This window comes from Parasteatoda tepidariorum, chromosome 10 (genome assembly GCF_982258835.1).
Source record: "Parasteatoda tepidariorum strain Cologne lab strain chromosome 10, Ptep-v5.0, whole genome shotgun sequence".
Taxonomy (NCBI): domain Eukaryota; kingdom Metazoa; phylum Arthropoda; class Arachnida; order Araneae; family Theridiidae; genus Parasteatoda; species Parasteatoda tepidariorum.
This window is the reverse complement of record NC_141764.1, coordinates 8789920-8813407: the sequence shown is the minus strand read 5'-3', so window position 1 is coordinate 8813407 and position 23488 is coordinate 8789920.

Genomic DNA, 23488 nt, shown 5'->3' with positions numbered 1-23488 from the left:
ATAGTTTGGACATGAGAGTGATCCAAAGATTAGACCCTTTAATTTTATTTTTGCCTATATCAAACTTTTTAAGTGAATTTAAGCAATTTTGATCTGATTATAAATTTTGTTACCCAAAAAATTATAACTTTTAGCAAATATTTATTTTTTAAAAATTTTACTTTATAATAGTCAAAAATTAAATTTCATCGTATATATTTATGCATAGTTTTTAAGAATGTAATTTTTATGGTAAAATTCAAAATTTGAGCGCAATTATTCGAATAGTTACTGAAAAATCTAATCTTTAAAAATAAGACTCTTTTAATTTTTGATTACTCAGATATTATTTAACCGATTTCGCTCAAAGTTTTCATTTTGCTATATAAAATTGCATTCTTCAAAATGATGCAATTTTGTAAATGACGCAAATTTTTTCCGGCTATTGTTAAATAAAATTATAAAGTATTTATTAAATATTTTTTTTGCGCATGAAGTTATCTTTGGGTAAGAAAAATTCAGAGTTGTGTTACGCAATAGTGAAGTTCTCATCGAATAATTGTGAGATAATTGTTTTTCAGCAACATAATTTGTCTCAACTCAAATTTTCTAAACTTAAAATTTTAAGTTATGAAAGTAAAACAGTTCTGAAGACTTTTATCTTTAAATTTTTTAAAAGTTCTTTAAATGTAAAAAATTTTATCGCTTCAGTTTATTGGGATTATTTATTTAACCAACAAAATAATTTCTTAAATAATAAATTTTGCTCCCTCAGACTTTAAAAAGAAATTTAAACAGTTTTAGTATGTTCATATTTTATAAGAATGAGGAAAATATTTTAGATGAAAGGTTTCTTTAAAGCTATTATGAGCTGTTCGGTGCTCCATTTATAAAATTATTTTCGAAACTGTTATAATGATAGTAATTAGTATCGATATAATCAGTGTTATTTTGAGATTTTTTTTTAGAACAATTTTAATTGATAATTATCTTTTGTTATTTTTAGATTCATATCTATGATGGATAAAGTTATGAAAATGAAATGTGGAAGAAATTCGGGAAGCCGACTCCGCTTTAAAATCCCGTTTTTCAGCAGAAATGATAGACGCCTTGAAAGGTTAGTAAATTTCATTATTATTAATTTTTAAATAAATTCTTGCAGAAACACTTATTAGTGCATGAACAAATTTTTCATATTTTTTCTAATAATATTAAATGTGGTGCTTTTAAAAATAGATCCAATATATTGAATTCATAGAATATGAATCCTCATTTTATAAATCCTTATAATATAATCCTTATTTTATAAATTTTCATAAGAATAATTTCCCATTAATATGCTCATTTGATTTGTTTCTGATAACCTTAATAATTATTCCACTTTATCATACTAACTAAACAGTTATCTGAATATCGATAAGCGTTATGTGATTTTTCTCTAACTATTCTGCCAGTTGTCTAATTTTGTAATTATTTCTCGTAACTAAATTATTTTTTCTTAATTTATTAATATTTTGGATCCAGTTCTTTTTTAATTTTTGAGAATCAGTTAAAATTCAGTTTCTGACTAGCTAGCTTGTGCAATTTGTGACCACTTACTTAAAGAGGGTTACTTACAAGTTTTTCGCTGAGTAGATTTTATTTATTTTGTTTTATCTTAGTTGATTTTCACTAACTATTTCATTCTCTTTGGTTATTACTTTGCTTTAATTTAATTATTATATTAAACCTACTATTTACAAATGTTAATAATTTGAATCTAAATACTTTTTTCTTTGGTGTTAATTTTTATTAGTTATTACCTAACGTTATTAAATATGAAAATCTTGCTGCTCTTTTTCTAATAAATTAAAGTTATTTACAGTCAAATATGTTTGCGAATAGTAACAAATAGCTAAGTATAACCTAGATTCAGTAGGACACAATTGCATGTCACTCTCAGCTCTTCAAACATATATCTATGCCTCGGTAATATCAATCAAAATGGAAATTTGTATCAGAGCTCGAATGCTATATTTTTAGAATGTCCGAAACATGTAAAATTTCCGATCACGCATATATTCTTTTACACCGGAAGCGATTTTCCTATCGAGCGGTGTTTCATGGTCGCCAAATTTGTTGTTTTTGGAATTTATTTTTGAATTAATAATTAGTTTTTGATTTCAATTTTAAAACAAATTGTATGTATTGATTATTTGACTCTAAAAAAACTGAGATGAGCTTAACATTTCTTTGCATTTGTAGCCTAACATGTAGATTTGTTTGAATCGCTTATGCCTTATTAATTAGTAAGCTATAGTTTAGAAACATTTCGATTTTCACAACTTAATTTATGAATTAATTATGTTATATATACCTCAAATCTCTGAACAAATTTGTTTTGTTGTGCTTCATGAAATACTTTGTTTTATATTGCTGTTTATAAAACCTTGATTTTGTTATTGCACCATCGAATGCGAAAAAAAAAGATAATTTTAAAGGAGAAAAAATTTAGATTTACAATATACGAATGACAATAATAGATCTAAAAATAAAGTCCTCTTTTTTTTTCCTTGAGAAGGTCAAAACCAAATGAACTTCTTATAACAAAGAACCCCCTCTACGATTCCTCGTAGCGGCAAAGCAGAGAATCCGTCTCTTTTAGAAAAAAAATTGACAAACAGGAGAGTTTCAGTTTTTATTTTTAATTTTTTTAATTTAATAATTGATTAATCTAATATTTTTTAATTGAATAATTTAATTTTTTATTTGTTTTAAATAATTTTTAATTGAATAATTTTATTTTGAACTAGTTTTTAAATGATTAATGATTGAATAATGAATAATCATATTTTAATTGACAGATATTAATATTTGATTAATTGATAGTTTAATTAACTATCAATAAATTATTATCAATTGATTGCTCCTTCAATTGATATTTTTTATTTAGTAATTAATATCTGATAAATTACTACTTCATTTGCTCAGCACATTTAGTTTTGAGCGGTGACGTCATCACGCAATGAATGTTACGTCTTTAATTTGAGCTTGGTTTCATGTTAAATTGAGCAAATGACGCATGCGGTGACATTCATGAAATCATTTTAATTGTTTATTCCAAAGATGATGGCTAAGTTTATTATGCATTTCCTTTAGGCAAGAAACTCGGGCTCGAGCTCGAGACCTGAGTCACGGAATTTGGCGCTCAATGCACTCGTCAGAGTCTCCTGCAGAAGAAGAGTCTCAAGATTTGAATGAGGCCATCCTCTGGGTAAGAGTGAAATTTGTTTTTTCTACTCTCTTCTTTTTGATATATTTCTTATTTTTTTCTTCATACAATTACTAACCTCTTCTCAAACTAACCAATCTCACTAACTATTGATGCAATGAATTGCAATCAAAACGGATTGATGATTTTATAAAAAAATATGCGAATATTTAGTGTAGACGATATTTTAGGACATGTAAGATGTGTAAGGTATTTTAAGACATTCTACGTATGATTTTTATAACCCGACATTATATATATAACATTCATTCTGCAGTAATTGGCATAATTACTTAATTTCCTACTCTTCAACTCTTAAGAGTATTCAGCAAAGCAGATTTTGCGATATTTTTTCATTGTTTGTATTTCTTTTAAAATTATCTACTTCTTGCTTCGCTCAATAAACTCCATGATACAAAGCAATGATTTTTGATCGTTTACACAGAATGTTACATAAAAATTAAAAATTATTCAATCAAAATAATTATGAAAAGTGCGCATGAAATGAAATTTATTTTTCGATTAAACTGCGCAATTAGATACTCACTGTACAAATTTAACATTTGATTTGTGCAGCATCTGATGACTTGTGAGAAATATAGTACAAAATTTACTATACATGTTGCCTGCGCAACCTATTAAAGTGTGATAAGATAAATATCGGGGCCCCTTAATTAGTGTTCTGCCCAAGGTCGCATCTTTCTTCATTTGTGCCTTGTATTTTATAGGAAGATCTTTACCTGTCTGACTCATCAGAGGAAGCAGTTGCTGCTACATCCAATGATGCACTCAACAGGTAAGTTACTATACTTTGAGTAAATGTACAGCACAAAATAAAAAAAAGAACAGTTTTAAAGACATTTAATCTTTATTATTGAATTTTCAAGCACTGTAACTCAATCTTAAAGGTTCGAGAGCTTTCCCTCAATCATACTAATTATTTAGAGATGATGATATTCTAAGTTACAAACACAGAAAAAAAGGTTCTCTGAGTAAACATACCTTTTATTTTGAGAGGTTAGGATTTTTGACTCTTTAAATATAAAGGGAGGGATAGCCACACAATCTGTAGTGTAAAATAGTGTACCAATAGTATAGGCAGACACCTTAGAAATAATTTAACTTTTTGCTTACTTAATTATGTCTTGAAAACTAAGCGAATTGAACAATTTTATCTCAAAATTATTAAATTCGTTTATGCAAAGATAATTTCAAGAAAAAGTAATTTTATTTAGCATATATCATTTTTGTAACTTTATTTTATAATAGACAAAATTTTGAATTGTGCGACATACAGAATTTCACATTTTAAAATACAAATGCTTAAATTTAAGAAACAAAATGAAATTTGAACGAAATCGATAAAATAGAAATAAAATTTTTCAACATAAGCGACCTACTTTTTCCAAATTCTATATTTAGTTATTTAAATTTACATACTTCAAAATGATGTAAAAATTTGTTTATACCTTACTGTCAAATTTTATTTCATAAAGTAATAAAAAAATAATTATTAAAAATCATATTTTATCTGGAATTGTGTTTGAATATATGTATTTAATGCGCAAAAGTATTTTAATTCGTTGAAATAGCTCTCGTTATAAAGAAATATGCAAAAAGTAAAATTAACAGCTCTCAAAATTTTAGATTGCTCTTTTATATAAACTATTTGGACCATTTTTTCCAGCTCTCTACCACTTCTCTGACAATCTAACAGGTTTTCATGAAAAGCATGAAAATCTGTTTGATTGCCGGAGTAAGAAGTAAGAAGGGACTATTAATATCACTTTTAAGGTTCATCCGATAAACAAAGTCAATTGTTTTACATCCAACTTTTCAAATTAGTAATGTTTATCATTTTCGCAACATTTTTCACTTTTTCCTCACATGAGTTTGTGACAACATGTCTATGGGCCGGGATAGCCTGGTCGGTAGGACCCATATCCGAGAGTTCGAATCCCGCAGGCCGAAGACTCTCCTTGTAGTAAAAGGGTGAGTGATGCCCGTTAAACTGTCGAGTCGCAAAGTCCTCCATGTTCCTATAACAAATCAACACCTCTGGGGGTACTGAATTGGAAATTGATCGTTCTCTGATTCAGGTCAAAATGACGATGAATGAATGGGTGTGACGTATGGGTGTGGTAGAATTCTTGGCCATAGATGACGCCACTGGAAAACAAGTTGCACCCCTCTGCATAACAACAGCAACATGTCTTTCTATTATACAGAGTTATTCACAATTCCCTCTGTTTAATACAACCTCATGTTTACTACAACTGGCTTCAGTGGTACATGTTACTGCCATCTACCAGCAACTATTTAAATTAAAACTTTCGGGATAATATACTTTCGGAATAATTTCATATGTTCTTTTTTGCTGTCTTCGTCTTCGGTTTTTTACTAGAACGCTTCGAAATCCCGAAGGGAATTATGAATAACTCTGTATTTTGGACGGAGATTCTAAAAATACAATGAACATAGGACGATGATTACTAAACAACTTGTATATTTATTGATAAATTTAATAAAGAGTCGGTCAGTAGCACACGAAAAAAAAAGAATAAAAAAAAAAAAAAAGAAGGTTAGAAATTAGAATCAGAGAAGATGATTAGAAGGTTAGAATCAGAAGCCCCACCTCCTGGAATCTTTTCTACTTGCTCAATAAAGGGAATTAAAAAAATGGGGGAAAAAACAGGTTTAAACTTGAAATAATTTTTTCTATTTGATAATTTTTGAAATATCTCTTTGTTTAAACAGAAATCAGGTAAACAAGACTCTGTTTCGTAACTAAGGACATTGGTACGATCAGATTTTCAAAAAGTGCTTTTTGGAGAAATACGTTTTTGAATTTTTTCCGATGCTTTTTGTTACAGATAACACCTAAATGAGTTCCCGAGAGTCAACTTTGCCTGGAATATTTAAGATTTTAGGAAGAGTTTTTAATGACAGTTGCCCTTTATAAGCAAATTTTCTATAATTAGCGAAATAGAATGTTTATTCTCTTGTTCCAATTGTGAGATTTGAAATAAGAATTCTTTTGTCTGTTAACATTTTAATTATAAAACTTCATGCATTAAGGATTTAACATTAAAATTTTTAATAATATTGAATAATATAATGAATAAATATTAAAATGCAGTACTTTACTTTTTTTTTAAATAAAATTAAAATTCTTTTTCTAAAAATAAAAAAATGAAAATAATTAGTAGAGATATTCTAAACTTCACTACGTAGGCTATTTATTTGTAAATATGACCAAATTTTAAAAATTTTCCAGAACACAAAAATTCGATAATCATTTGTTTCATTTGAATTCGCTTAATGATGTGTATAATCATTAGATTTGATTTCAATTTATGTAAAATTATTATTCAATATATGTTATGCTAATTACATTGTTTTTCTTTGCAGGCAGAGCACTTCACATGATCTGGCGGACTTTGATCTCGATAACATCTTCTCGTCCAGCAGAAAGAAGAGGAGGGAAAGTCCTGTTGTAAGCTTAATTTTATTTTGTATTTAAAATGTGGAAGGCAAGAATGTGGAAGAAAGAATAAAATAAATAAATAAAAATTATAACACTTTTTTGGCCATATTTTGTTCCATACTATTATATATATTATGCAATTTTATTTAAGCACAAAAAAACTCCCCAATAAATATATATAAAATTGATACTCAAATATAAATTATAAATAAAAATATAAATATTATAATATCAATAATATCATATAAAGGACGAAAATAAAATAAAAAATATAATATTGTAATATAAATAAATGAAAAAATATAAATTATAAATAAAAATATTAATATTATAATATAAATAATATCATATAAAGGACGTAAATAAGATAAAAAATATAATATTGTAATATAAATAAATAAAAAAATATAAAATTTTTTATTTTCTAAAAGTTCTAAACAAGGGAGGAATCAGCTATTAATTTATGAAAACATTAAAAATAAAGTTGCAAATTATTATGAAAAAAATTTATTTGTAAAAATTTTTTTATTTAAGTGTTTTTAATAAATATGCACTAGTTACATACATGTTTCATGACTGCTTTGTTAAAATAATAATTAACTCTTACTCTAAACTATCTCTATTCCTCGGAAGTACACATAACAGCAATTTATTCTTATTTTCTAATAGAATTCTGCTATAAAGAGCATCTTTTGAGATGTCCTGTTATAGAGATGATTGTTACAAAGAGAATAAACGCTACAGGGAGGATTCAGCTCTGTTATAGAGAGGAAAAATGAGTGTCGATTCTGCTTGAATATCTCAAAATTCATATTAACTCCTTAATTTTAATGGTACTGCTACAGTGTTCCCAACTTGATCCCGACAGATCCGGTTAAATATTTTCCGAGTGGCACTCCTTTAATGTGTGATTCTAGGTCATTTGATTTATCGGTTTTTTATTACTTCTAAATGATTCAAAGGCTACGCCAATTTGTTACAGTTTAGTCATGTTGAGCGTTTTAGAAATTAGGTGAAATGAACCAAAAGTCTGCAAATTTTAGCTTTTAGTTCCCTACGGTTTTTAAAATATTTTGCCGGAGCATCTCTGCTTCATTGTCGCTCCTTTAGGAAAGTTTTGAAAGGGAAATATTTCTTTGGTTTAGTCTTCATTAAATTTTGTGAATCTTAGATAACTGCCATTGAGTAAACCAACACGTAGTTTGGCTCTGCTAGCAATCTCATTCTTTTTGTATTTTGTAGAGACCAGAGGATCGCAGAGCTTCTGTCATCGTGAAGCGTTACCCTGACGAAGTGTGCGAGCGGAACGTAGAAGTGCCGCAGTAAGTTTATTTTCCCTGTCATTTGTTTGCTTCCTTTTTGACAATATTTTGCTTCCAATGACTGATTTATGGATGATTCTTTGAAAACATGACAATTCGCAATTTTTTTTTGTATATTTATTTAGTTACATTCATTAATACTTTACAAACAACAGTGTTTATTGATATTTTGCTCAAGAAAACAAAAATTGAAATTCACCGAATTCTGAATGACAGGTAAATGACATATTAGCTCAGAAGTTAAGAAAACAGCCATTTTTAGCTTATAGTTAGTAACTCAAGAAACTCAAAAAAACAAAGTTTGAAAGTTAATTTTCAATGCAAATAAATTCCAAAAATAGTTATTGTGAACAATTTGAACATACCGTTCTAATCTCTTGTTTTTCTTTTCTCAGTTTATTTTTCCTTGATTATTCCCATGTCTTAAAATAGCCTAGTAAAATTAATTTTATAATACTTTACATCGGAATTTTTTTATTATGTTATTTAAATTTAAAATATTTCAAATCCTTTTATTTTACAGCTTTATTACATTCTTTAATTTATGCACCCGAGTAAAATTTAAAGACTATGACGGAATTAAATTGTACAGTGATGTTCTTAGCTTATCCTTTGTACTTTAACTACCTGTGTTTTGAAGAAGAAAAAAAAATAACCTAAATATGGGCCATGAATTGCTGAAATTAACTATTTTATCACCTGTTAAAAAAGTCAGAAATAAAACCATTTCGACAGTCCTAGATATAATGAAGTAAAATCACATCGATGTCTACCACTCAATCCAGAAAGAGATTGTTTCCTTCAGTAAAAGGGAAAATCACGCGATGATGTATGCTCACGGGGATAAGGTTTAGCACAGTTTGCTAGCTAACTGCGCTAAATAAATAGAAAGATAACTGCGTAAAAGTAGCAGAATAACAGGATATTTTTTTCTTTTTTTTAGTCGGTCAATAATGTGCTTTGAAGCACAGCACGCATCATTGTTTGATTGTTGAGGAATCCCGCTACTAAAAGTCTAAAGGGTTCAGACCTGGTGATCATATAGATTTTCCAAATATTTTGCTCTAGTTTTTGATATTTTTGACATTTGTATTTTTCTTTATACTTTATTACAATGTCAGAAAAAATTTTAAATTAATTTTTTTCAGTAGCAAACTTAACCACATGATCTAAAAAAGCTTAGTTTTACTGGTATTGTTCCAGTAGAACCAAAGCTACGAAACTCTGAAAACTGCCAATTTCACGTCCTGTTTGAAAAAGAAACCTTTTTTTGTTTATGAATTCGAACTTGACTGAAAAGATGGTTGTCCTTAATTCAGAAGCTAACAAATTATTATTTATATATTTGTAAATGTTGCTTCCAACTTCCGATTGCATAATAATGTATATAATGATTCGTTTATTATTGAAAAAAAAAACTTCCTTTTTTAAAATCCTCTGTTTCTATTTTAGGGAGGTGTGTTTTGACAGACACAATTGCAGCCGAATTGAGGAAGAAAATTCAGTAAGCAAAGAATATTCTCTCTTTTTTTCTTCTTCCTAAATTTGTAATAACATAGCTAAATGCATTACAATAACATACAAATTTGAAGATATTTTCTATTCAAATTTTAAAAAAAAATATCGCTGATATGCGGCAAAGTATGCCTTATATTCAGTACGTGTTAAAAAATAAATAAAAAAAACCACTTTTGATTACTTCTGATTTATTGATTAGATTTTCACGACTGAATCTTCATGATACTATATTTTAGAGCCTTGCTGGCTCAGAAGATGGAGCGCTTGAAGGCAAAATTTTCGCCTTAATGGAAATGGAAGGAGACAAAGCAACTCCTAGATGAAGTATTACTTCATCTAGGAGTTCCTTTGTCTTTTGGATTGGGTTCAAAATTTCAAAGTCATACAGTTGATCATCGGTAGTCATTAACTCAAAATTGAGTCGGCTGTTCAACGATGGTTATAAAATAAAATGAAATCACATTTAAAGAAAAGTAATATGTTTAAAATTCGATTTTTTGAGAATTATTCGCCCTATTTCGGTAAAATTTTGCCGAAAAGAATTACATTCTTGAAAATAAATGTAATAAATAAATAAATGCAAAAATTTTTATTCCTTGTAATTCATTATCAAATGATAAGAATTTTTTTTTCTAGGAAGAAATTACTTCGGATAAACTAATTGCGTGCGAACCTAACAAGTTCTCGTGATAATCGCGAACTGATTCGTTGATTGATTCGTCTGATTGATTCGTTTCTGAGCAACTCTAAAACACAGGCCACAATCTGTTAATCCTAAACAAACTATTGGGATTAACAGATTGTGGCCTGTGTTTCAGAGTTGGTCAGAAAAAAAATATTAATTAAGAAAAAGTGCGTATTTGTTTTAAAACTTAAAATTTTACCTGCACTCTAACCTCTGATTGTGATGCAGTGTGTATCATTAGATCAAACGTTATTCACGATGTGCCGTTGCCTTTTTCTTATTTTATTGAGTTCATTCAAAATCTGAAGTTTTTATATTTTAGTGCAATAAATTTTTTAAAAGCATTTTAATATTTATAATATACTCCGTAGGGGAATGCATTTTGAACAACACGTTTTCTTGCATGAATATCTTCAAGACACGCATTTGCACTAAATAAACACAAAAGAAATTTTTCAAAAAAAAAAAAAAAGGAAGAAAGAAAATGCTTGGTTTTAAATACTCTTATATAATGCGTTTGCGAAATACTAAAAATGAAAAAAAAATCATTCTGTGCAGTTTTAACTGTTGCTTTTATCATGTTTTAGCCATTTTTTCTTAAAATCAAATTCCGTTTTTATGATATGTTGTAAGCTGAACCATTTCTTGCTTTTTGTTATTTTGTTTCATATTAAAGTAATACCTATATTTTTCATTTTTGTTTATTTTTTCATGAAAAATAATGCTAGTTTACAATTTCCATTTAAAAACTAAAATGAGTGAAATAAAGGTAATCGTGAGTTATCATTCAAACAAAATGATAACTGTCGCACTTAATGTAAAGTGACAATTTAATCTTTAATTTTACCTAAGCGTTTAATTTTTTTTAAAACTTAATTCCTTTTTTCAATATAGCAATTTTATTTTAACTTTCTTTTTGACCTCCCTAATGGTCAACGCGGTCTTCCTGTGGGGGAGAATCAACCCCCCTTTTATTTTTTAGGGGGGCTAACTTACCAATCTCTTTCCTTTAATTTTCAAACTCTTCTTTAAATTTAATTGGCTGTAACTTTCCTGATCCCACACACCAGTTAAGGAATTCTCTTTTCTCGAGCCTTCGGGCAGTTTTTTCTCTCCGAGATTTATGTTTTATTTCTCAGCCAGCCTATATTTTAAATTAAATCTGTGAAATTAATTTCTGTAATTTTAATAGCTTCATTTTTACCTTTAATTTTTTTTTTTATATTAAAGACCCTCTTGAATTTAAGCTTTCTCGATATGAAGATCTCTTTCTATAGTTAAATTTCTCGTTTTATTATTTTTTTTAATCTTATGCACGACACCTCTTATTTCTTTATTCTCTTGTCATCCACTTCTTTTAAATGGCATTCCCAATGGTAATTGTTTTATCAATGATATTTTCCACTAAATACATTGTGAGTTGTCTTGAAATAAATGTTCACGGACCTTAAATTTTATGTGTTCATCTCTTCTTTTGCTGTTCTCATCAAATTCTTCTGCATGTGGTGGGTAGGTTTTGTAATTCTTCTGTTTTGGACATGCTTGTCTAGCAAAAACTAAACTTGTTATTTAATGGTTTTCTTGGGCAGACATCGTAACTCTTTCATATGCTCATATTACATATTGATTTTCATGTTTTATAACAAAATTTAAGATTTTATAATAAATGTCAATTTATTTGTTCCAAGTGCAAAAATAGTTTTTTCTTTGTTTATGCACGCAGAATTTGTATCTGAATTCTCATGCAAGTAAAGATTTTTCGATTTCTCTTTTAGATACTTTCTTCTGAAAATTCAGAGCTACGTAATTCGCTTTCCTTCATGGAAGCTGAAAACGTAAGAATTATTTTATTATATTTCATTAAAACTAGAAGTTTTGTTAAAATTAAGTCACACTTTTTTTTCGGTGGATTTTCGTTTCGCAAAACATGGCCAGTATTTTGAAAATATAATTTTAGTTAAATAAAACAGCTAAAAATTTCAACCTTTTAATCTTTACATGTTATGTCATATTTAAACTATTAAAAGCAAATCAAATACTTCCCGCACTTGATTATAAAAAATTAAAAAAAAGGTATTTATAAGCAAAAAGAATTAAAAAAACCATAAACAATTGTTATTTTATTTTTAATGTAAGGAATGAAAGATATGAAATTTACTACTTCATTTCAAACTATATTATTTTAGAAAACAAAGATCCGGAATTTAAACGAAATTGCTTGGATAGTTTTGAATATTGTCTCTTCGAAAACTAAAATTATTTACTTACAGTGTATGAATTTTGAAATGTTTGATTAACTACAGTTCCCTAATTCCTCTCATCCTCAAATTTTAATCCAATTCAAACAAAAGAAGAATGGAACAAAAATCTCAATCACTGTTTCCTCATAAATAAAACTTATCAATTTGTCGGAATTCTTTTTTTCAACAATTCAAATGAGAAATTCTATTTTAATATTATACGAAAGTCTGTATTACTAGGTTTTTGCCGAATTAATAATTTTAAACTTCATTACACATTTTGTGCGTGGCATGTAATAGAATTTAGGTTCAGGATTTGATACAAAACAATTTCTGTTTAAAGCTATCTATAATTTATTAACATTATAAACTTGGTGCAGCGAGTACGGAATTTTTTGAGATTTCCGTAACTACGACAAAATTTTCCAACCGCACAGTCAAAAGGCTGATATTAATGATGCGTGAATTTGTAAATTTGCAATGAGACAAACAAAAAAAATTAAATTGTTAGTTTTCTGCTATTGTAGCATTTATTTGAGGAAAATAGATGTTTTTGCTATTTCAAATAACAATATTATACAAAACAGGGCAATTTTGAAAAAGTCTATTTTTTGCAGAACAAATCTTAATTTAACTCCGGTAGTCCCGCAGTGGACTGACTGATCGTTAAGACACGGTTCCCAGCAGATCACCGAAGTCAAGCATCACTGGCTGCGGTCAGTGTGCGGGTTGGTGACCACTTGGACCAGTCTGCGTAGGGACCGAAAATGTGCGGTATGGGTCCTCGTTAAACTGTTCTATCGTAAAGTGCTCGACTTCACGTGCAGGACGTCGGGCTACCGAAGCGGGGGCGCCATCCCCTCTGCAGAGGATCAAAATTGTGATGGCATGTCTTCGAGTCATCCTCAGAGATGTTTCCCATACCGTCGCCAATAACCCATTGTGCAGATCTAGTGCGACGTAAATGAACTACAACAACAACAACTCCGGTACTCATCGAGAAAAAGAAAATATTTTTTCGCCTTCTCACTATCCGAACCTCTTCTGTTTATAAGAAGAAATTATCTTTTTTTGTTTGTTTACAAAATGAAAAAAATTATTTTTCTTTATTATTCCGTTACTCATTCCAAAAGACTTTCGTTGATTACCTACCATTATTTTCCTTCTTGGTAACCCATCATAATCAAAATGTTTATTCTCAGTGACGTCATGCAATTACATTTTAGACTTTTTTGGTTATATGTTTAGGCACATATGTGTATTTGCTTACACCGACAGTCACATCTGTCCCTCGGACTTATAGCGCATTTATAGTAAGCACATGTGTGTATTTGATAATACCGAACGTATATCATTTGTCAGTCATTTAAGGACTTACAATATGGTAAGCAGCTTAAATAAGTTGCATCGGATTGATATAAAATTTCATGTTTACATTATTGCAGGGTCGACATTAAACAAACTATTTCTCAACCTTGCTACTAAATAATAATTTTGTTTGCAGTCTAATATGATATACTAATAACAAAATCTTGTTAATGAAGTTTTAAAAGCTGTTCTATACTCATTTTAAAGGCTTTATTGAGTGTGAGTCTTATCAAATAATTTATTTCCATACAGAGGAGTCTGCAGGAAAGGCTCGAAAGAGCGGAGAGGGAAATCGAGAGATTGTCCCTCGAAAATAGGATTATGATGGACACTCTGCCGGAAGAGGATGGATCTCCTCCAGCAAATGATATTGATGTAGGTTCGCCTCTATCCTTAACATTATTCTATTTGATTAAAACATTTGTAGACACTGATAAATACGTATACGATGATTTCTCATCCTTTTTTGCCCATGCTGACGCGTCGCATGAAATTCATACACAGAGAAACAATGTGAACATTAAGTATGTTTTTTTGTTATCTAAATTTTTTTAATCTCAAATAACCATCAACGAAATATTTCAAAATTATGACCATAATTGCGCACTTTTTCTTTTTTACCACAGCACTCTTCGTTCACTATCTAAAAATGTTTTGTTTTATAACCTCAAATACTAGTTTCACTAATTGCTCCAATCGGGAAATGCGCTAACTGCGAGTTTTCTTATCGGCAACCAAGTGTAAATGGCGATAAAAAAATCGGAATATTCTAAACCTTTATTCATATTACTGGATGCGAAGCTGAATTTCAGCCTTGACTGGAGACATTTTTCTTAACTTGATATATAATATATTTTTTATATAAATATATTTTTTACGGATTCCCCTTACTTTATTAATTATCATAGATTATGATCGCGGCACTGAAACTTTTTACTCAATGATTGCTTTAATTGTACCCATATTTTAAACTAATTTCTTATGATGAAGGAAAATTAATCTTTGATAAAAAACTAAAGCTTTGTTATGAATGAAAGTTAAGGTAATAAATATTCACTAAAAATAAATTTTCCTTTTTTGGAGGCAGATTTTTTAATCTTCGAAGAAATCAAATTTTTTTCTCCCTTTTATTTAGAAAAGAATAAACATGATTAACTTTTGCATAGAATAACTAAAAAAAGCCAGATTTTTTAAAAACGATATCTTTGTTTTCTAGCATATTACTAAAGGCATAGACAATCACAAATCTTTATATTTATGCTCACTCATTATACTTTTTTCATTTCAAAGATATTTTTTATAAACATTTATTATTTTTAATTATAAATCTGATTTGTTGCTTTAAATATCAGCAGAATTATATACCTAATTTTAAATTTATATCATATGCAAAATTGTGTAGTCTTAGCTTAAAGTAAATTAAATTGAATATTGTTAAGAATGCTAACATGATACAAAAAATGTTTAAATCTCATTTTTGAAAATTCGAAGTGCTATGTTTGAAAAAAATATATGCTTTATCAGTAGTCGTTATCGTACCGTGGAGAAGAAAGGGAAGTTTTGAGAACTATTTTATCCTTTGCGTTTTTTCCTTTAATCATTTATCAAATTCATATGTCGTTATAAACCTAGCATTTATAAATTTGGGGTGTAATATATTGGAAATTTCCTTATCACATAATCGCCACATATCACATAAAATTACTACCTAATTTCATATAACAAAATACAAACTTTTATGGTTAAATGACAAGAGAATATATAGTAATATTGCTGATTTTAAATTTGAAAATACAAACGCATGAAAATACATGGCTGTGTCTAATCACTTGGTTGTGCTTGGCTTGTTAAAGTCACAGCCTTTATGGTGAAATTTATTATTGCGGTGAATCAATTTCTGCATCAAATTTGATTAGATATCTGAAGGCGACATCATGGGTGTGTCGAACCTGATTAATTGACCTACACGTGACATCTCCAGGTTTAAAGTTTCCCCCAACTATAAATAACAGTATTCAAGATTTATCTTCAACTGTAGATAATAGGGATGGTAATTCATATTTGTTCTACAGAACCTGCCAAGCCCTGGCTCTCTACAGCAGCCCAGCCCGTCAGGCTCTCCGCAGCAGCCCAGCCCGTCAGGCTCTCCACAGCAGCCCAGCCCGTCAGGCTCTCCACAGCAGCCCAGCCCGTCAGGCTCTCTACAGCAGCCCAGCCCGTCAGGCTCTCCACAGCAGCCCAGCCCGTCAGGCTCTCCACAGCAGCCCAGCCCGTCAGGCTCTCCACAGCAGCCCAGCCCGTCAGGCTCTCCACAGCAGCCCAGCCCGTCAGGCTCTCCACAGCAGCCCAGCCCGTCAGGCTCTCCACAGCAGCCCAGCCCGTCAGGCTCTCCACAGCAGCCCAGCCCGTCAGGCTCTCCACAGCAGCCCAGCCCGTCAGGCTCTCCACAGCAGCCCAGCCCGTCAGGCTCTCCACAGCAGCCCAGCCCGTCAGGCTCTCCACAGCAGCCCAGCCCGTCAGGCTCTCCACAGCAGCCCAGCCCGTCAGGCTCTCCACAGCAGCCCAGCCCGTCAGGCTCTCCACAGCAGCCCAGCCCGTCAGGCTCTCCACAGCAGCCCAGCCCGTCAGGCTCTCCACAGCAGCCCAGCCCGTCAGGCTCTCCACAGCAGTCCAGCCCGTCAGGCTCTCCACAGCCGCCAAGTTCAGGGTCTCCTCCTCAAGCTGCTTCCATATCCGGTAAGTGATACTATTTCATATATGCTTAATTTTTTATCGATGCAACTAAAGGGGAGATTTCCGTATCGTGATCTGTGGCAGAATAATCGCAAAGTCTTGGAAACTTCGGTGCAGAGGCCCGCAAGAAACTAAAAGAAAAAAAACATCCCAGAAAGGGGCCAACTCGAAAGGTATAACTCTTAGCCATCCTCGGGCAAACATCTACAAGTTTTTTTTTTAATTGCTAGTTTGAAATCTATTTGGCACCTTGGCGATTGTAGTAGGCGCAGCATATCACAATACGGAAATATCCCCCGACTAAACTTTTTCGTGCGATGTCCCAAAAAGACATTGTTCGAAATTAAAAGGAAAAAAAAAACAATTTTAAATGTCGATCAATATCTCTCAGCTTTTATAAACGTTGTTGATTTCTGATCAATATTGTCAACATGGTATTCACAAAACGAATGTTGTGGAATGCACCACCAAGCGTCACCATTGTGTTATAAGCAAAAAATAAAAGAAAAAGCGCTTGAAAAATTTTCTAGACTGTTTGTACTCTAGAAAAATGAAAAATAATTTTCATAATAAACCATTGCTAATAAAACCATTTCCAGCTAGTTTTCAAAAAAAATAATAAATAAAATAAATGAAATATTAATAAAAGAAATAAAATACCAATTATTCATTCAAAACTTTTTATTAGTCATGACATATAAATATATGTGCCACAGTACGATATTTACATTTGTTATTACACATATATTTGCACTACTACAGACTAGTAGTATCAGTATCAATCTTTTTTTAAAAAGATTGATAAAGCTTTTTCTATGGATGGTGTTTTTTACACAGGGAGGCACAGCTAGCTTTTTCCTTATTAAACTTCCGTGTTACTGTCGCTGTATACTTTGAAGCCATTTAGCTCAAATCGTTATCATTGCGTTTTCAGATCCTCAAGGGTAGTATTTTTTGTATTTGTAATCTGATTTATTAGTGGTATTTTTTAAAAAAAATAATGGTATTGAGAATTGTCATTCGAAGACCTGTCGTTTTAAGACGTAAGAATCGTCATTTAAAGAAGAAAAAAATCGTTATAAGACACTTATTACTTTGTCAACAATGTAATAACTTCGAAATTAAATCCTGAATGATAGTTTTTAAAATTAATTTAATCTCGCTGTTCAGACAGTATGCTAACACGATGGTAGACGACTTGCAACAAGAAAAAAAAACAGTAATAAACAAGTAACACGAGTTCGAATCGCTATAGACAAAAAGAGAGAAACCATGTAAACTTTTTTTAATACATCCATAAATGACTAAAACAAATTTTGTTTGCAATCAAGCATTTATGTGAATGAAAGGTAGCAGAGATAAATATTGATTTGTTTTGTGCAATGTTACTTGTATTGTCTCCTCTTTATATTCTTCAGTAGTGCAGGAATACCTAAAGTGACTTAATGAATTGAACCATTATTAAATAAAAAGTTCAGATAGCCTTTTAAAATAAGAATTTATTTCAAAATGCTCCCATAAAATAAATTTTAAAATAAGAGTTTATTATTAAATAAACATAACTAGCAAATATAAGTAAGTGAGCTAGTGCTTTTAACAAGATGGAGGATCGATGATTAGTGAAGGGAAACTTATTAAAAGTTTTACATTACATAATTAAACAGCGCCATCCAGTGGCTAAATTAATAAGCAGTAAATCATTGAATAGGAAGTTTAGTGACGAAATATCTATTTTATAACAAATTTGTACTTCCAACACACTAGAATTACCTAACAATACTCTTATGAAATATTACAGGATTTGAGCTAAAAAATTATCTCTGTTATTGTTTTATTAAAAACTAAACTATCTCATTAAAAATATCGTCCAGCAGAATAATCCGCAGTAAGCAACTGTATATTTTCAAAATGGAAGTCGAGCAGGTCAAGAGCTCTTTATATTTGAAAACATCATCCATTATGAACTATTCCTTTGTGCTTATGAACGTTTGGATAAGAAGCGGTCCTGCATATACGTTACTACCATAAGACAAATAAAAGATCTCGCAAACGGTAAAATCATACTCACCATGAAACCGGTCTGATTTAGTCACTCAGCACGTAATTGAAAAGGAGGAATGTTGGCTAATTATTCCTATATTTGGAGATAATAGAAAAACAAATTTTCTTGGTGTCATAAAATGCATTTTGAGAAAACACTCGGAATTGCACATTTTCCTCGTAGCAGCGAAATTTAAGACAAACGTTGACTACCGTTAATAACGAAATTACTTTTAAAAAAAAATTAAAAATGGAATAAATATTTCCGACATCAATCACTCATTTTTCATTCGTAGTTATTATCACTAGCACATAACATGTTGGACAAAATTTCGGAATATTTTGAGCAAAGTTTAATAATTTCCATTAAATACTTTATAACTTAGTATGCTAATCAATAAACAACTTATAATTTAAACTTACAGTACGTATTATATATTTATATTTCAATTCGCATGCTATATAGCCACACGAATCATGTTTAATTATTTAATCCAATATATATATTTCTCTCACGTGGCTCCCGTCCCGCAGTGGACTGATCGTTAAGACACGGTTCCCAGCAGATCACCGAAGTCAAGCATCACTGGCTGCGGTCAGTATGCGGGTAGGTGACCACTTGGACCAGTCTGCGTGCGGACCGAGGGTGTGCGGTATTAGTCCTCGTTAAACGGTTCTACCGTAAAGTGCTCGACTTCGCTTGCAGGTCGTCGGGCTACCGAAGCGGGGGTGCCATCCCCTCTGCAGAGGATCAAAATTGTGATGGCATGTCTTCGGATCATCCTCAGGTAGGTTTCCCAGACCGTCGCCAATAGCCCATCGATCAGCTCTAGTGCGACATAAATTAACTACAACAACAACTTACGTGGCTCCCAAATTTTGACTGTATTTGTCTTCTGCCGGTGGCAACGTTTGCTTTGCTTTGTTTTGTTTACGTTACTATTTCTCTTACATGGCGAATCGACCAATGATTGCCGCTAAAAATGTCACATGCGAAATCTAGCTGAGGTGGCTCAACATATAACGCTTTTAAAAACAGAAACTGAAATAATCAGAGAGCATCAGCTGCGGTAATCTCATACTATTAAGCTAGGGAGAAGTGAGTAGTCTTTGTCGATAGATCTCTATTTTAGTATTTTGTCGAAAGCGCTTTTTTTCACGAATTTATGTATTACGAATTTATTTGACGATTTTTGATTTATATTACGAATTATACTATAGCACATTTCTAATAGGTTTAACGAATTACATGTCATTTATTTGAATTCAAATTTATTTTAATGACTTAGTATTTACTAAAAAAATGTAATTTTTTTAAAAAAAGTTTTTATATGGATTTGAATGATTGTTTTCAATTCTTAAAATTTTGTGCATTTGCAATGTACCTAAGTTAGTAGCGAGCGAAGCAAGCAAACCATATAAGATAGCGGAGCAATTTTCGGGCGTTGGCGAGCGTTAGCGAGCAGGGGGCGCAGCCCACTAGTAATGTAGATTCAGATAATGTATTTTCTGAACAGTTCATAAATTACAAGGCTAATTGAAAGTATAAATTATTTGTAATGCCAGTAAATTAACGTATTTATATTATTATACATATATATTTCCTAATTAAGCAACAATTTTTTTAGCAAACATTGGTACTAGTTGAACTAATTATTTTTTTCTTCCAAAACTTTATATTGAATGGAATCATTTAAGGCTTACATTTTTTTAAACTTCAAAAATTTGTTAACTGTGCTCTTTGTCGAATTTGCGTCAATTAAATCCGTTATTTGTAATTTACTATTTTCCACATCTTCCTCTGATGCCTTTTTCATCTGTCAAAATTAAATTATTCTCATCAATATTTCTATCGGAGAGAATTGTTTCTTCTTGGCCACGTTGGTCAGTATTATTTTTAATTTCCTCTTTGTTTTTAAAACTTAAAAAAAAATATTTTATGAGACATAATTAACCTAAAGCCAGCAAAGCTCACTAGTGTTTAATAAGGTTAATTTTACGAACTATAGGATTTACTTGTTAAGACAATATCAACACATAATTTTCTACAACTTTTTCACATCGTTACATATCATGGGTATTTAATCAGATGAAAAATTAATGAATTACTTATTGCCCAAATTTATCATGACTGCTTTCATAGAATATCTTATGGAATTCCCTTATTGAAATGTTTTCCACTAGAAAATTCAAAACTAAATCTGCAGTGTATTATTGCGAGCTAGTGCAAATTTCAAATGAAAGAAAATTAAAGAATAATTTGATCTATAATTTTATTTAGAGGAGTTCATCGTATTTTTACTGTTTTGGTAGGTGTTCATTCAAAGAATTCTACGTCCATTCTGTTCTGTAACTTTACATTTCTATTTTACAATTAAATAAAAACTATTCTTATAAATTTGCTTTGTTATTCCTTTCAAAATGTGTTGAATAGTTATAAAAACAAATGGTTCATTTCCTTTATGATACTAAATCAAATCAGGAAGTCACTTTAACATATACAATGTAAATCAAGCAGTTTTAAAAGAATATATCACAATTAAAAAAAATCTTACGGTTAAAAAAAGAACTTTATTTTTTTAAATAATTTTTTAATAAAAATTCTCATATGAAAACTCCCCTGTATAAACTTGTTGTTTTTCATCTCGTTTGTTTAATTTCACGTTTCTTGTTTCTTTATAGGTCGCAGTTCCTCAAGCGCTTCTTCTGCTTCGTACGCAAGCTCCGTCAAGCCTCAAGTAAAAGGCAGACGGCGTACCGAAGCTGAACGCTTGAGGAAATTTACCAAGTACATTGGTGTTAAAATAAGCAAAAAAAGGATGGAAGAGACAAAACCACGGCTGAGGAAAAGAGACCCTAACTTTTCTTACAAGGGTATGTAAGATGGAATGTGGAATAGGAAGGACTTGGGTACGGATTATGATACAGGAATAGGTCACGGATTATGATACAGGAATTATTAACAGGAATAGGAATACGGATTATGATACAGGGATTCAGCATAATGGATCATAAAGGAGCTTAAAAATTGAGATGATGTTCAGAGGTTTTGGATCTGGCCATAGTCTTTCTGAAGGTAAATAAATGCATTAAATGTTTTTTTAAATATTTTTTTTCCAGCCTTACAAGGTCGGCAGTATCTTTGACAACATGATGAAGCATTAAACTAAATGATACTCAGTAAAATTTTAACATTTTCCTTTTTTATAAAAAATAAATTTTGAGTATATCACAATAATGAAAAAAAATCTTATTGTTTGCAAAAGATAGATTGCTGAAATGTTTGACTTTTGAGCAAAGATATTCTTTTCTCTACTACACCTTCAGTTTTTATTTCATATCTAGTTTTTGTTTTTATATTAAATCAGACCTTTAATCTATTTCTTTATTCTTTGATAAAATTGTCATCTGTTTTTCCAAAAAATAGATAAAATGTTATGGCTTTTGCCATCTTTTTCAAAAATACATGATCTAGGAAAATTTACAAGAAAATAGAGTAATGTAATTTAAACTTTAAATCTTTTTACCATATTTTTAACTAGTTACTGAAAGTATTAATATATAAGAGAAGGATTTAGTAATAAAATAATAAGCATTCTTTCAATTATCCAGGAGATTATTTTTAGTGAAAAACAAATTTTAGTGCAACAACTACATTCTGTATACTTTATTGTTAAATGGTAAAAATTCAAGTAAAAATTTTTAATTGCTTACCTACAAATAGCACTACAAAACAGTTTAGTTCAAAAATATTAATTTTAAAAAGTGTTGCTTTTATAGGTGTAACTTATTGGTGTTGTTCTTATAGGTTATCAGTATATGCCCACAACCCTTCATATTTGGATAAATTACTTTATGGGTCAAAAATAAGTGATTTGTTTGTCTGAGATGACTAAGATTCAACTCGGGCCACAATAAATTATCAGTAATCTGTAATCAATTATAAAGTGATGGTAGGCTATTTGATGTAACATTTCGGCCCTTCTCAAAGTAGCATATTCTATCATAAGTGTGAACATTACCTGTGATTTTTCACTTAAATTCATTTTATTAACTTTTTTAAAATAAATCTAACTGAGAATATCACCATGCAAACAGTGGCGTAACCAAGGGCCCTGGGGCAAATTAAAAAATGGGGCCCCACTGCTATGTAATTTGATTAGGTTTTATCAAATAAAAATATGAAATATACAAATACTTTAAAAATGCTGAGCTACTTAAGCTCTTTTTTGTGCACTGCAGGGCAGGTAATAAAAATATTAAACAGTAACAACATAAATTACAATTAATACTTGGTGTAGGGTTGGCTAATAAAACAAAATAGAGAAGATTCAAGGGTTTATTATATAAAGATCGGGCCTACCAACTGACTAAATAACAATTGTATTTACAATTTTTTCCCAGCTTTAGTTTTCGCAAAAGTATCAATGACTTCGTTTAAATCCAGGCTTGATGCGGTTTTGTTTTCAATTGCTATTAGCGATAAATGTCGGAGTCGAGTTTGGCCCATATTATTTCTTCAATAATTTTTTATTATTTTTAATTTGCTAAATGACCTTTCAGCTGCTGCAGAAGTGACAGGAATTGTAAAGAATAATAACAATGCTGTAAATACTTCCGTTAGGTCGCATTCTAGCACTCCATATTTGCTCATTATTTCCTTACATAATTGGTGAACAGTCCATGCTTGAGTTAGTTGAGGTAAAACTAGGTGGTAAATATTAATAAATTGAAGTGAAAAACTAAGGCCTATTATATCTGAATATTTTCTTTGGAATTCGTCACACTTTTGTAATAAAGTTGCTTCATCATGTAATAAAAATGTTGGTGTTAGAAAATCGAATATATGACAGACTGCACTCATAA